Here is a 16,473-nt window from a genome sequence, read left to right as displayed (position 1 = left end):
AGGCCCCTCTCTGCCAAAGAGAAGACCTTTGCGATGTTTTGTGTCCTTCAAGGCAAACCAAAAAAATTCCCTACAACTCGCTGCTGGCATTTCAAGTATTGGTTTATGGGTTTTTTTTGGTAAGAATGCACCCAGGGCCCTATCACCCTTGGTGAAACAGATACTTTTCCAATCAAAGAGTCAAACCAGAACTTGGCTTCTTAGAAAACCACTCGTCTGGAATGCTTGCCAGCGACCAGACGGTCCCACCGTTCAGATTTTTAAAACTGTCTCGAATGTATGGAGAGCCCTTTAGGGTGTACGGTGGGAAAGTCACACACTTGCTGTGGAAACATACAGACGTTCAAGTCTTCGGGACTCCCAGGTTGGCCAGAGTCAAGCCAGCCCTCCGGTGGCATTCTTGGGAGCCTCGCCGCCTCCCCAAACCAGAAACGCGCTTTTATTTTATGGGACTTTTCTTTCATGAAACAAAAACAGCAATTAAAGAGAAAAACCTTTTATAAACAAGTGTCTATAGTTCTCGTTTGCTTAACTTTTTCCAACCTTAGGAAAAATTGGAACCGAAATCGTCTTCTGAAAGAAGGTTTGGGAAGTATTTTCTTTCAGGTTCTTTCAAAATAGTCACACCCCCTTCTCCACCCCTTCCCGAATTCTGATGGTTCCAACCATATCCTGGAGACTCATAAGGCGGCGTGTTTTCATTATCTCTCGCCGCAATTATAGAGACATGCAAATGACTTTGAGTATCCCCCTCGCCCCAAGTCTGGATCGAATTGGAGACCTCAAAGGGTTTGACCATTTGGACCGAAGAGGTGGATTAACTCCATCCAAGAACCGGCTGTGGGCTGGTTAGGGACTGGTTAATTCATTCCAAACGGTCAACCGAGGATGGTGAGCAGACACAACCTGTGGTTCAGAAAGCTTTCCCTTAACCCTTCCTGAGTTTTGATCTGAGGTTTATACAAACAGAAATTATGTGTGGGGTGGAGAGCAGCCAGCAAGTCTCTGAGAAAACTCTATCTTACACATTTTCTTTGAGACGGCCAGACATAAATCTTTGAGGATATCCGTCTTCCTAACAGAGTGGCTGGATTTTATGGTTACTACACCCTGGTTAGATTTTAATGGATAAAATACTTTTTTCAGTCCAAGGAAAGGGCTAGTATTCCCTGAATAGCTAATACACTCTTCCAAACAGAAAAGAACAACCATTTTTTAAAAGTCAGAGACTATGCACGACCAAGGAGGAGAAGGATATAGTGTGTGCGTGGATAAATGAAAGAATAAATTTGAGGATAAATTTTCACTTCTTTTCAGGATAAGTGAGTTAATTTTTCTGCCTGTGAAATAACAGATTAAGCTGGGAGAGAGGTTGGCTGTCTCCAAGTTAAAGTTAGGTAAATATATATTTGTCAACCCAAACGACCCTTTTCGATGCCCTTTTGAGATATCAATAATAATCCAGTGCAAATTTTTTGTATCCATTAGTTATTATTGATCTATAATACTCAGTCTGCTTTCATCATCCACCCGTCTCTTCCTTTCTTCCTCTTCCTGTCTCTCCTTTCCTTCCTCCCATTCTTCTTTCCTTCCTACACATAGATGTTTCCAAGCACCTGCTGGAGTCGGACACGGCCCTAGGCTCTGGTACAGTCCATACGAAGCCCACCGGGGAAACTAGTTTATTAAACTGGCCGAGCAAGGGAGAGCACCACCCCATAGAGAGTCATCGTACCTCAACGGGGGACATTAGAAGGATGCTTATGGGGGCTTGAGGGGCTGGAGGTCGAGAGTGCTCTGTGGGGCACTGGGGACACAGAGACGCATGATCCAATTTGACCTCAAGGAGTGCTGAGTGTGCCGAGGTGGGTAGCCCTGTACGGTATGAGACTTAAGGGAGACACCAGGGAACATGGAGGAGCACCCCAGCCTGAGGTCTGTGGAGAGGGACTTCACGGAAGGCCTCTAGAGGAGGTAAAGCACTTGTAGTGGAAGGAGTGGGAAGGGGTTCCGGGCAGGGGATCGCTCGGCAACACCAGGCGGACCCCACGGGAGAGAGCGCTGTGCATTCGAGGAGCTGGCGCTGTGCATTCGAGGAGCTGGCTACAGGAAGGCAAAGTGGCGGAGGGTCACAGAAGTCAGAACACGCTGGACCCCGAGTGTCGGATCAGGCAGCTCGAGTTACACGCAGGACGCAGGTGGGGATGAGAAAGTCAGGCAGTAGATACTGCTAGAATTCAGGGTTCAGAGGGGAGGGACCTCCAGGTGCTCTGGACTAATCAGGGAGTGCTCCCAGAGAAAGTGAGGCGGGTGGATTTGGAGGGAAGGAAGGAAGACACTTTGTATCATCAGCATAATTAAATCCAGAAGACAGTGTGGCGAGTCTGGATGCGAGGCGCTGTGGGAGTCAGCAAGCTGCTTACCTGTGCTGGAAACACACTGAAGACGCCGCGGTCCACCCCTTCAGCTTGTATTCACTGAGCCCCGACCGTCTGCCAGGCACTGTGCTGGCGCCGGGGTGCGGCCTGCCCAAAGGCAGACGAGGCCCCGCTCTCGAGAAACCGACTTCCTCATGCAGCGTTGGATCAGCCTGTCCGTCATCCATTCGATTAACGGGAGTAAACATTCACCGAGGGCCTACTCGTCACCAGACACTTTCTCTTTCTTTTCTTTTAAAAACATTTCTATTGTAAATTTAAATACAGATCAAGAAAAATCACACAAAATGCATGTCCTATTGAGTTATTAAAATGCATACTCTTGTAGTAGCCACACCCCATTCAAGAAATAAACCTTTGCCAGCCACCCAGACGCTGCCCCATGTGCCCCGTCCCAAAACCAAACTGTTCCCTCTTCCCAAAGGTCCTGACTTTTATAGTGATCGCCTCTTCGTTTTCTATGTCTTTACCACCCAAATGTGCACTTTAGATATTACAGTTTCGTTTTACTCATTGACTAAAACCTTCATATCTCTTTTAAGTCCCTTTTAATCTTTAGGTTCCCCCACATCCTTTCTGCACCGGTAACTTCCGTGTTCGGGAACCTAGGTCCGTGGACCCGGATGCCGCGTTCTCCCGGTGTGGTCTAACGTGCTCCTCGGCCCTTTATGTGTCCTGCGAACTGGCTGCGGGCAGAGGCTCGATCTGACCCAGGTTCCGTCCCTGTGGCAGGACTGTAGGAGCCACGATATCTGGTTTTGCTTTTTTTGTGATGATGGCAGTCATCGCCGCCTATGAACTCACTGGGGTTTGCAAAAATGGTGATAACCTAATACTATCATTTTGTTTTACTATATCGACTAGAATAATTTTTAAGAGGATGTTCCCTCAATCTACTGTCCGGTTACCTTTGGTAAGTGTGTACGGGAAAGACAGGGTTAACACTTGGCTCCTTCTTTTTATTTGCCTAGTTTTCAAGCCGATAAATTGGATTCCTGTTATCCACCAAAAGCAACTATTAGTTTTTAAAAATATAATTACAAACTCATAGATTTATACTATTGGATGGGTTTTAGTCCACTGCAATTTTCAGCCTCATCGAAGCTCAAGTCCTACCTTTGGCAAGTGGAAGCCTCTTCACACTGGCTTCTGGTTCCTTTTGCTATAACTTTAGCAGCCTTCGATAGCTTCGAAGCTATCTGGTATGTCAAGATATTCCAAGCTCACCTTGTGCGTTTCCAGTTCCAGACTTGGAATCAGCCATTTCTCCAAGAAGCACTGGTTTCTACTAATAGGAAATAGTATTTAAAGACCACAACCTGGGTGCTAAGGTTGTTCATTGCTTCTGGGCCTCTCCAGTGGAACACACATGCAATGGGTACACGCGCGTGTGCGCACACACACACGCATGCGTGCACAAATATCTTTTGAGTTTATACCGATCTTTCTAATTCAAATTAGTACTTTGGAGATTTTAATTAACATCTTCTATATTATATTTGTATCTACTTTCTTCCATACTGAGAATCTTGGTTCTCGAAGACACAGGAGATGGTAAATATATCACAGGAGAATGTATCATAATTACTCATTTGCTTTGTCCCACTTTATACATACAGTAATTTTGAAATTACAATTTTAATGCTACCACTAGTGATTAAGATTTCTGAAAACACTTATTTTTCTCATATCCTAGCTCTGTTTTTCCTCATTTACAGAATGGTTGTACTGCATTTACATTGTCAGAACAATGAATCATTTCCTAATATAATCTCTCCTTCTTAACTCTCATTTAGCCTTAGCTTGACACATAATCAGGAGTTTTTATTGTCTGAAGCATGTTCTCTTATAGATTCTACGATATGCTCATTCATTGAGTTGAAAACAGTTCGTACCCTTTATATTTGCAGGTTAATTTTTCTAGATATAAAATCCTTGGCTCACTTTTTCTTTCCTGTGTCTTCTGGCATAAAGTATTGGCATCAAAAAGTCCAATGACAATCATATTTTCTTTCCTCCATGATGCCCAAAGGATTTTTTTTCTTTAAAGTTCAGTAATTTTACTAAACTATGACCTGTCGGGTCAATAAATTCTCAGGTACACGGTGTCCTCATCCAATAGGCAGTTTCAGATCTTTTTAGTTCAGAAAATATTCTTGAATCATAGATTTTAGCATTTGTTTTGTTGTCTTGCTTTAGTTTTTTCTAGGAATTCTTTTATCCTTATGTTGGATCTTCTTTGCCTATGTTCAGTATTTGTAACTTGTGCTCAAATTATTATTTTTTCTTAAGGATTGTTTGTTGTGTTGTCTGCACTTATGTTTTCTCTAGTTTAGTCTTCATTTATAAAATGATTTTTTCTTTCTCTCTAATTCTGCCGTGTCATCGATGAGGTTTTCAGATTTCGATTTATGTTGTTCTTCATAACTTTCACTTATTTTAAAATAATATGATAGAATTTTTATCTCTCTTTAAAAGAATTTTCGGGTGTGCTCTTCATCTCTGTAGAAATATTTTTCTATTCTTTAATCTCTCTTTTTCTCACAGTGACTTTGTATAGGATTTGTTCTTGATACTTTTTCTGTTAATCATTTTTCTGTTAATTTGGTTTCCCTTAACTTCTAGGAAGGATGTCGTTTTATGAAGCTGTTATAACTTCACAGCTTCCTCTTCCGTTATTATCGTGGAAAGTTAAAAGCTATAGCATCCTGCTTTTTGAGATTTCTTGGCTCTATTCTCCTCTCCCACTTTCTCTGTATTTTTTTGTTTCTTTGTCTGTTTTCCTTGATTTTGCTTCTAAAAGTTTCTCCTTAGTGTGTGACCTTGACATAGAAAGGAGTCCTGTGGGCCCATTTTGAGAGTTTGTAGAAACTCTCAAACTCCTCCTGGATTCAGCAAAACCCTTCCTAGTTTCAGCTGCCATTTTCAGGTTGGTCCGTTGTCCCATCTAGTGAAGGCCTCTTGGGTGTTTTGAGGTTCTTCTGATGCACTTGGAGCATCAGATACCTTATTGCTGTCTCCCACTTTCTTAGGTGTCAGTAACATGCAAGGCTTATGGCTGTTGGTGCTGTAGAGTTTGTGGGCATTCATTTTTACTTAGTTTTGTTTTAAATGTACATGGATTTTGGATTATGCTGTCTAGTTGCTCTGTTTGTTTTTATATGAGATTCTGAGAAATATAAAACTATGCTTCACTCGCCACTGTACCCCTTCCTGCCCCCAGAAGTCACATCTACCTTACATGTTAAATGTATTAGCTCACGACAATCTCACAGGATGACATCATTTTCCCTCTTCTGCATGGGAGGTAAGTGAGTCTTCAGAGATGGGTGTGATTTATTCCTAGGTGGCAGAACTGGGCTCAGAATCCATGGAACCCTACAACTTTCTATAACATGACAATTCCTTTGACCATTATCACTCCCATTCTAAACCATCCAGTAAATATGTAAATTCTTATTTTGTTCTGAGCCCTATAGAGAGAGGACACAGAATAAAATAGTAATTATAGTGAATATATATATATGTGTGCGTGCGTGTGTGTGTGTGTGTGTGTGTGTGTGTATTTCATACATAGTAAGAGAGAGAGAGGATATACTTCAGACTTTGTACTGAGCACCTCACACATATGATTCCATTAAATCCTCGTTACCACTAGAATTCTAGAGAATTACGGATGAGCAAACTAACATTCAGAGAGGTTAGTTAATGTAAATCAGACTGTGCCACACGAGTTTTCTTAATACTCTCCAGTGGCCCTTACCATACTAGGAATAAGATTTAAAATCTTTACCCCGACTTATACAAAACCTACTTGATCCGGCCTTGTTTACCTCTCTGACTCTGTCTTGGAGCACTCTCTTCCCCGTCCACATGTTCTAACCACCCTGACCTTCTTCAGGTTTTTCGACTGTACCAAGGTCATTCTCACCCCAGGGCCTTTGTCTCAGCTGCTCCAGCCACCACACATGCTCTCGCAAGGGTGGCTTTTTCTTGTGGCTCCAGAGAGAACTTTCCTGACCACTCAGGATAGAGTAGTCCCTGGAGCATTCTCTGTCACATCACCCTATTTTAATTCTCTGCACAGCACTTTTTACTATCTGATTACTTTGTTGTTTATTAACTTATTCGTCGCCTCTACACTCATTAAATTATAAACATTCTGAGAGCAGAAATTGTCTTAGCTTTGGTTCTACTTAAAGCAGAGCCTGAGTCAAGGATTTAGGTGCAGGTAGTTGACTTAGAAAGGGATCCCAGGAAGAGAAAGTGAGGAAGCAGAGAAGGAAGAAAAGTCAGTATAAGGTGTGCTATCAAGGTGGCCGCTCTAGCCAACAGGGGTTCGATCCCCCTAAGACTTGTGATGAGTGTACAGGAAGTTTCCTAGAATTGTCTACATGAAGGACAGGCAGCTGGTGGGTGTATCTACTGGCTTTTGTCCCCCATCGGTTGAGGGTAGACCCCAGGATTGTTGACCCCACACGTCTGGGCTGCATTTGCATAAAGTCCAAATAGGCCCTTTTTATGTCAGAACATTTCTTGGGACAGGATGCCATGCGGTACACCTGTCAGGTGGGACGCCGCAGGCGTGAGGCCAGTTTGAGCTCGTGTGGAAATGTCCGCCATAGCTGGCGCTGGAATGAGAGGGGAGAACGGGAAGCGCCCGCCACAGGAACCGTGCCGGTCCTGCTCTCTGCTGAGCCCTCAACACGTAAAAGAACTCAGTGATCTGTGGTGAATCGATGATTGAACTCACTAATAAGCTGTAGAATACAGAGTTTTAGTCTCTATAGCCTATATTTTTCGCGTTTGTGGGCATTGGGTGTATGAAGTCCACCCATCTTAATTTTCCTGAGTTACACTAAAGGACCATACACCGGGCCACAGGGTGTAAGACACATAAAAAAATAAAAATGGAAAGGAGACTGTGACAGGCCCTCAGCTGGACGTCGGGGGAAGAGGGGGTGAATTCAGACTGAATGAGGATTTGGGAACCAATCTTGGAATCGTGAGACCAGCAACCTCTTTACTGAACACCTATCATTTGTTTGACAAACAATTTTATCTAAGTTTTACAACTCCAGAAGAAAAGTATTTCATTTAGGTTTCGACCAAGGCACAAGTTATTAAAGAAGCTCACCCCAGGCCACACAGTCCCCAGGGGTTTCGGCCCTGGTCTCTCTGGCTTCAGAGCTTGGGCTATGGAAGGACTTCAAAAAGGGTTGGGTGTGACCCTTAGCCATCCCCCCATCTTGCTCTGAAATCCGGCTCTGGTGGACCAGTGGACCGGTCTGCAAGGTGGCCACAGTGGCTTGGGCCAGCCTGGTTTGCTTCCTTTCCGTGTTGGGGATTCCACGATCCTTTCTGGCACGCCGTGCTTCCACATCGGAGGGGAGGCAGATCGAGGGGGACGATCTGTTACATGTTCAGGGGGAAGAGCCAGGAGCCCACACTGCCCGAACCCCAGGTTGGGTAGTAAGGGAGGTGAAGAGGGCGCTTGTTCCTCCTCCTGGCTCTGCCTCCCACACCACAGCAGCTGGTGTGGATTCAGATAAGCATCTGCTCTTCGGGAAGCCGATTCCTACTGGATCCAGCTCCCGCACTGTCTGAGCTCCACCCATCTCTAATTTTCATATGAGTTACATTAAAGAGTCTGATGGGAAAGTATGTCTTGGTTTAAAAATAGAATAATACAACAATAAATCAAGGAGAAAAAGCAAGCTGAAAAAAAAAATGCAGAAAACAGATGAAAAGAAAAGGGAAAAAATGAACAGTATAAAAATACCCTCCATGCCAGGCACTTCAAATGTGATTTCCTGTGGCCTGTGCTTTGAAAACGCCTGCTGTGGTGCCATGTGCTACATCTGAAGGCCAACGGGGCAGACAAAAAGGGGTGTTGAGACTTGGAGGCAAGGGTGACATCTGACCTGCTTGAGCTCCAGACACATACACCGAGGACACGTCAGAGGATTTTCCGTTTGGTGGAACGGAGCCCTGTGGGCCCGCTCCACCCACCCCGTGCCCACCCGACTCTGACACACTTCCTGTTATGGGCGGCGGGGCACACAGTGGGGCCACTGGTAGAGGCCAGGGCTCTGGCCGCCCTGTGGGCTGGGGCAGACGACTTCAAAAGCCGCGTCTGGCATGCAGAAAAATGATTTAAAAGTGAACTTGGGTGGTTCCCAATACGACCTACTCCAAGTAAGTAGAAAGAAAACATACATTATCTCATGTTAAAGAGCAGGCTGCTTTTAAGGCACTGCCAACTATTTGTGAAATCCTAACTTATTGCTGTGAAAAGCGCCCCCTGACAATCTTAGCAACCGCTGGCAAGGCCAAAAGGACATAAACATGATGTCAGGATGCCAATCCCACACTGGCCAGGATTGCATGACAAATTTGTAATTCTAATCAACCAGAATCTCAAATGTATGCCCAAGAATATACTGTCTGCATCAGAGATGCACTTGTCTGATGCTAGATTATGCCAAGGAAAAGCAAAATAAACAGGCTGATCCGGGAGGGGGTGAGAGGTGGTCGTATATGAGTGGAAAAAATAACATTTCAATAACACAAGAGAAAAAAACAACAAATCAAGACATGACTGACGCAGCCTGTGAAATCGTCCAGTTCGGAGGTTTCTTTGGTACTGAGGAGTTCTCTGTGCATCATGCGACGTGGAGTGTGGGCGTGGACGGAAAGGGGACTCAGGGTCCTATGAGCACCTGACACGGATGGGCTTGAACCTGAGAAGTCTGAGATGGACTGGGATCGTATTTATAAACCACTAAAATGTTTCTGGTTTGCCAGGCAAGAAATTGGCAGCAAGCATTCTCTAAACACGAGTGTGTGTGTGTGTGCGTGTGTGTGTATCTGTGCACACGTGTGTCCTGGCCATCAGCTTTGAGGCCAGCTGTGCTTGGTTAATAATCTCCAGCACTCCCACAAATACACATGTGAGTAGGAGATGGTATGCAATTAAGAAAATGTCGCTTGTTAACGCCATGCTGTGTATCCTGGCTACTTTTGCCATCCCTCTGCCTTGGGAATGGTGTCCTGCAGGCTGCCTGTTGAGTCAGGGCTTTAGAAAACAGGAATGGGAAGACCGGGAAGAGAGGTGCTCAGGACTCTGGCCCCTTCTTTACTGGGCTGATTCTGTCCCTGGGAGGAATAAAGAATCCATATGGCCAGAAGTCCCAGTTCCAGAAACTCTCAATGTCATGTCCTGGCTCTGCCCCTAAAGAGAGAAAAAGAAGGGACCAGGCACTGACCGTTGAACCCAAACAATTCTTTTAATTTCTTGGAACCATACAATGGAAGAATCATTACTTCTGTTCCTTATTTTAAAGACAAAATTATTAATGATCAAAAACAAAATCGAGATAATACTAGAGGCATTATCATGAGTGTTGTTTTTATTGAAAGAAGCCAAAACTTCCCATCCCAAACTGTCCTCTGAATTGACCCTGCCCTGATGCCTGACATTTCTGACACTTGTCATTTGCCTCGGTTTAGGCATTGGAAGTTCACGTTCAAGTGCAAATCCAACCACAGAGAAGGAAGCATGTTAAGGCATGTCCTATGTAGCTGCTCATCTAGCATGGCTCTAAGGCAGGATTATTAAACTTTCAGGATCATAGAACTCTCATGTGCCTTCACAAAATGCACATTCATGAATTTTATTGATAATTTACTTATAATTCCATGGTGTCAATGAATCCACTGAAATGGGAATCCAGGGACCTCCTAGTAAAATCCTTTTGCTCTAAAAGTTGGGAACATAGATGAGATACATTGTGAAGAACGTCAGGAAAGGTCAAGGACAATTACTACAGCCTTGGCACAGAGAAGTGAAGCGACCCTCAAGGTTACAGAGACAAAAGATGCTAGAGCTCTGACTAGAATCCAGGGCTACTAGACCCCCTGTCCTGTGGAGCAAGGAAGCCTGGGTTCAAGAATCCACTCTGCCACTTACCTCTAGAGGTGTGCCCTTGGGTGAGTCATTAACCTCTCTGATCTTCAGCTTCTTTACCTACAGCCAAGACATAACCACATACTCGGGCTTACTCATCTACGAATGGAGAAACTAATAGTTACCTTAAGTTCACTGTGCGTCTTTGACTGTTGGTAATCTAAGTGAAGCATTTCCTAACTAGAAAGTCCCATACAAATTGCTAGCCACTATTGCTATTTCTGTTGTACGACAGAGAACATAAATATATGGAGACTTTCTTTTGGTCTAAAAAATTCTCATTCAAACCTGGATAAAGTAAGTACGAGGAAAACTGTGGTACAAATTCTGCGGTGGTTGGAGTTGGTAGTTAAGGTCTCTAAATGAATTAGTTGGAAACCTCTCTATCATAGTGATAGAAATCCACCTCAAGGTGGCTTAAGCATCAAGGCAACGTTTATTGGGTCCCATAATTGTTTTTATCGTATATTCTTTCACTCTATTTTAGTCACGTGGTCTTGTCTTTTGGCACACCCAGTAATTTTTTTGCTGAATGGCAGACATTGCGTATAAAACGTTGTAAGTCTCCAGATGATGTTATCTTCCTTCAGAGAAGATCCATTCACCTTGTCCTGTATGGGGCAGATAATATGGTGGTGGATCACCTTAACCTAACTGAACTGAGTTGAGTTGAGATGGGTCGCAGTTCGGGAAGTCTCCATAAACCTGGTTTTCCTGTGCGCCCAGGACCTCCAGTCGTGGGACTGGTGTGTTCCCTGGGAACCCCCTCTCCTGGCTGAACCTGAACTTTCATCCTTGTCTGCTTAGCACTGTGAGATTGCTGAAAACTCCACTGTGCTTTTACAAAGCTTTCTGTTTAGCTTCAGAATTTGGCAAATATCTTGAAAGGAAAATGCGCGCCAGGCTCAGATCTCTGTCTCCTCCTCTTCGTGGGAATCTTGGCCCTTTGAGTCTCTAAGTTTGTTTCTCTAGACCTGTGAGACTCTCGAAAGCTCTGCTGGTTTCTCCATTCCCTGCTAGCGAGCCATCCTCTATCCCTGCACCCTGAATCAGCAAATGCCCGCCCCCCTCCCCCCAAAAAGTAGCTTCAGAATTCAACTCATCTCTTCACCATTCCTACTCTCTGAATCTCATCCCCTCTAGTTCTGGTCGATTCGATGGATTTCCAATACCTTTAAGTAGCTTTTTTTTTTTTTTTAAATGCATTTTAGCCCAGGTTTTCCCCAGTTGTTTATAGAGGGAGCATAGCTCTGCTGTAATCTACTTCATCCTACCTGGAAGCAGAAGTCCCTGGTTTACATAACTGAAAAGTCTAAAGATAGATCTGGAACTCCAGGAGCGGCTGAATCTAGATGACCAACAGTATCTCCAAGCATTTCTTTTCCTCTTTCGGCTCACTTTACTTTTTTACAAACTTCCTCCTCAAACAGGCTTGCCTCTGACGTGGCAGAGAAGGCCTCTAACAACTTCAGACTTACAGGATAGGAGAGTATCCTGCCAGAAAAAGAAAGCCTCTTTCTTAATAGACTCAACAAAATTTCTAGGAAAGGCTCTAATTTTCCTAGTTTGGGTCATATGTCCACTCTGGTCCAATCGCTGTGGCAGGAGGATAAAATATGAGAAATTTCAGGCCTGGTCATGCGCCTGTCGTGGAATCTGGGTATAGCCAGCTAATCACGAGCCACATGATTAAACACGGGGGCGGGATGGTTCTCCAGAAAAAAGATGGAGGTGTTCTTTTTTGAGGAGAAAGGAGACTAGATGGCTGGCCACCTCGGTCACCGAGGGGAGTCTCTTCCTGATTGAGAATTCAGTTCATCTAGTCCTCTTTGCTTTCACAGTTCTATAGTGTCTTTAAAATACGATTTTTAGAATGATCCATTTTCGTTGTTGTTGCAGTAGAAGCTATAGCTTGCCTCAACTTACTCTATCCTCCCAAGGAGCAGAACTTAGGAGGAGGCTACCTTGACGATGGATAGTTATGGAAGTCCTTGATGAGGTGATAACATTTTACTTGGGGCCTAGGGTATCCTGATTTATGATAAGGAATGTATATTTGGTCTTTGACCCCCTTCCTGGCTCAGAGCTCCTAAAACCCTTAGAATTTCCTAGGCGAGGTGAGCAATATAGGTGTCTTTTGATATGTTAACGAAGTGACTTTTGGAATGCCCTTTGGTTCACCTAAGGATGGGAGTTAGTCACCCATGGCGTTAACCATGTGATTTGAGTTGGAACTTTCAGTCCTACCGCACAACCTCCAGGGAGGTTAGAGGGGCTAGAGGTCGAGTTCAGTGACCAGTGGCCAGCGCTTTAATCAGTTATGCCTGTGTCACGAAGCTTCCATGAAAACCCACAAGGACAGGGGTGTTGAACGCAAGGAGATTCCAGGAGCCCCTTCCCCAAACCTTGTCCTGTGCATCTCTTCCGTGGCTGTTCCTGGATCATCCTTTTATAATACACCAGTTACCCAGTGAGTAAGAAGTTTTTCTGAGTTCTGTGGGCTACTCTAGCCACTTAATTGAACCCAAGGAAGGGGTCGTGGGAACCTTGAATCTATAGCCAGCGAGTCAGTGGCGCAAGTGACAACCTGACTTACTTGCGATCGGCCTCGGAAGCGGAGGGGGCATGCCGTCTTGTAAGACTGAGTCCTTAACTGGTGGGATCTGATGCTATTGCCCGGTAAATATTGTCAGAATTTAATTTCCAAATACGCAGCCGGAGAACTGGTGACCAGCATCCTAAGGCCCCAAAGATAAGAACGAGCCAGCCCGGTGATGAGCAGGGAGAAGGGGATTTAAAAAAGAGAACGACATTTGCAAACACCCCGAGGCAGGAAAGAGATCGGCCCTCGGGACCCCAGGATGGGCGGGTGTGGCACAGCGCACTGAGCAAGCGGAAAACGGAGAGAGATGAGGTTAGAGGAGGGGGCCGGAGTGCACGGAAAGGGGTTTGGGTTTTACACCATGTGGATCCAGAAGGTTTCTGGCTTGGGACGCTTGGATGGGAGGGATAAATGTGGGAGGAAAGAGGCGCATTAGGAGTCTTGCAATCACTGGGTGAGACGGGACGTAAGCCTTGACCGAAGGCTCCTGCTCCGTTTCTCCCACTTTATCCAACACTTTACTTCAGCCGCCATCGCTTCTCTCTCACCACACTATTTTCAATCCCTTTCTCCTCTGTCTGTACACATCATCAGGTCTCCTACGTTATAAAATATCTTTGTTTCACTTAAAATCTCCTTCTGCTTCTCATACGACTTTTTCAACAGAGAAATCTACAACCGTCATCTGATTTCTGCTGTTTCCGTTTCCCGCTGCGTTCTCCGCAGTCCCGTTTCTGCTCTGTCCCCCATGCCGCGGCTCGGTATCCGAGGACGCTCTCACTGCCCTGCGTGATCCACTTCGTATTTCTGCCTCCTTGTCTCCTGCAGTAAACGGCTTGCTCACTGCTGTCCCTATTTTCAGGCTTGATGCATGGAATATAGCGGGTGCCAATTGAATCTATTTCACGTAAATGACTGCTGATGAAGGGATTTATCATCTTCGGGGATTTATCATCTCCTGGGACCACAGGGAATAACCAGTATACTCACACATCGTTATCTTCTTTCTTCCAATATCAGGGGACAGTATATCTCTGTTCCTATTAAAAATTAACCTCCCCCCCACCTCATCTGTGCTAGCCATTAACTAATGGACTCATTTATTCCACAAATATTTCTGGAGGGCTCGTCTCGTGTCAAGGGCCATTTACAATGAATACAATCACTATCATCTGTCTCATTCAGGGTCTACTATAGTGCCGTATACATGGTAAACAACAAATGTTTATAAACTCGAACCGGTTTACTCTAGGATGTGCTAGTTCTGTTCCCCATGTTCTAGCTTTCTATAAAATTAAAGCTAGACATATTTTTTTTTCCTTTTTATCAACATTTATTGCCTCTGTATTTTAAGTCAAGTTTAGAAAGTCAACTCGTGTGTGTGTGTGTGTGTGTGTGTGTGTATAAAAATATATATTCTAGGGTAAAGCCAGACATATTAAAAAAAAAAACCTTTTTATTTAAGTATATCTTATATACAGTGAAGTACACAGGTCTTAAATGATTCAGTGGCTTTTTACACATATATGCTGGACAAGATACAGAACTTGTCCCATGCCTTAGAAGGTACCCTCATGCCCTTCCCCCAACACATTTTTGAACATAGACACATCAATAAAAAGACATTTATATTACATGGTTTATAGCAAACATAAATGGCCTAGAATTTTTTAAAGTGGACACTCAAAGAAAGTGAAACACAGCTAAACCAGGGACATAACATTCTTTCACATCAATTGGTTGACTACGCAGCATCAAGAATCTTACTCAACTGAATAGATGCGACTCATCAACGTCTGCTGAGAAGTGAATTTCTGTCACAAATAATCCTTTCCAATCAATTCCTATTATAAAAGTGGGAACATCTTCTTTTGGGGAAACAAACGGCCTCTGGCTGGAGGCTCACACTTAAAAAACCCAATGCCCTGATGAAGCCTCGCCAATAACCCTTAAAATGTTCACGGGACTCAAAAGACAGAGGAATTCTTTTCGGCATTCTGAATAAATCAGAAAATCAGAGTCCTGGAAGAGGAAATGTGATGAAGCCTCTCTGCTAATATGATAGCCTCCCTCCCGTCAAAACCCTCCTGCAGCTGAGAAATCCCACGAGGTATGCATTCTGGGAGTCTGGCTTGGCTCTCGGGACTAGTGGTGTGACTTAAGTCAATGCTTTCCAAACCTCACTTAATTCATTATCAATATTAGGATAAAACTATATAAGCCCTCTTTATCCCACAAGGCCAACTCGTGAGGATCAAATGAGCTAATGCTTGGTGGGTTTGTTTCGTCATTTGTACAGTGACTTACCCATTCCGGCACTACCTATTAAGAATCTCCTGTGTACCTGGTACTGTGCTATGGTGTAAAGTGATGAACCAGATGGTCACGTTTCCTGCTCTCGTGGAGTTTACCGTCAGTCCTAGAAAGGGACATTTTCACAATTATGCTAGAAGCTCCCTGTGCAATGACATAGGGAAGGGTAGCCTGTCAATTGAAAAAAAACTTAGTTACTCTAAGAAATTATGAAAATATACCTCTATGCATTAAACCTTATGGTTCAACTGAAAACATATATATACTCATTCACCGGTATTTTGATGTAAGAAAGAGTCTTTTCTTGGGGTCTCAGTTTGCAGAGTGGAGTTTTTTTGTTTTTTGTTTTTTTTTCATAAACCACTTTCTTTAAAGTGAAGCAAGGTATTTATGAATTAATACAAGTGCGCAATCCTTCTAGGATTTTATGGTCATTGTCGCCAATTGTTAGTTTGCTCCTTACCTCCATCGAACAGATATGTTTTCTGGGACTTGCCTTTATTGATTCTTTCCAAAGTAGTCAACTTAGAAAGGACAATTTTCCTTTGATGCTCATATTTTATTAATTTGCACAATGTTTAATTAAATTATGTAGTTATAATACTGAGTCCATCCATCGTAAACCATTTGGACAACAAACACAATGGCCTTTGGGTCGGTAAACAACTCAACTGGTAGGAGCCGAAGTTCATGGGCACGCTAACGAATTTTTCACTATTTTAAATTATTATTTTATTAAGAGAAAATACTGGTCATGACCCACTAATATAATGCCATGCCCTATTAAGGGGTGCAGGCCCTAGTGTGAGAACCAGTGAAGATGGTTATTATTTCACATAGGAAGAAGTCCAGAGGCAGAGAATGTCTGAGTTTCTGCAGTGGCTCGGCCGTGTCCTCAGGTTATGAGTATTTTTCCTTGGTTTCTTTCTGCCATCCTCAGAGGACTAGGAAGGCCTCCCCTCATGGCGCGGAATGGCTCCCGCATTGAGTCGTAGTCCCACGCAGACGCAATCGCATCCGGCAAAGAAGAGCGGGCATAGATCTCTCCTAGAACGCCCAGCCCTCTGCTGCTCAGCTTCCACTGGCCAGGACGGGTCACATGCCTTCGCCCCAGCTGCAAAGGAGCCTGGGAAAGCGGGCGACTGGCATCT

This window comes from Pteropus alecto, unplaced genomic scaffold (genome assembly GCF_000325575.1).
Source record: "Pteropus alecto unplaced genomic scaffold, ASM32557v1 scaffold40, whole genome shotgun sequence".
NCBI lineage: Eukaryota > Metazoa > Chordata > Mammalia > Chiroptera > Pteropodidae > Pteropus > Pteropus alecto.
This window is presented reverse-complemented; position numbering follows the sequence as displayed.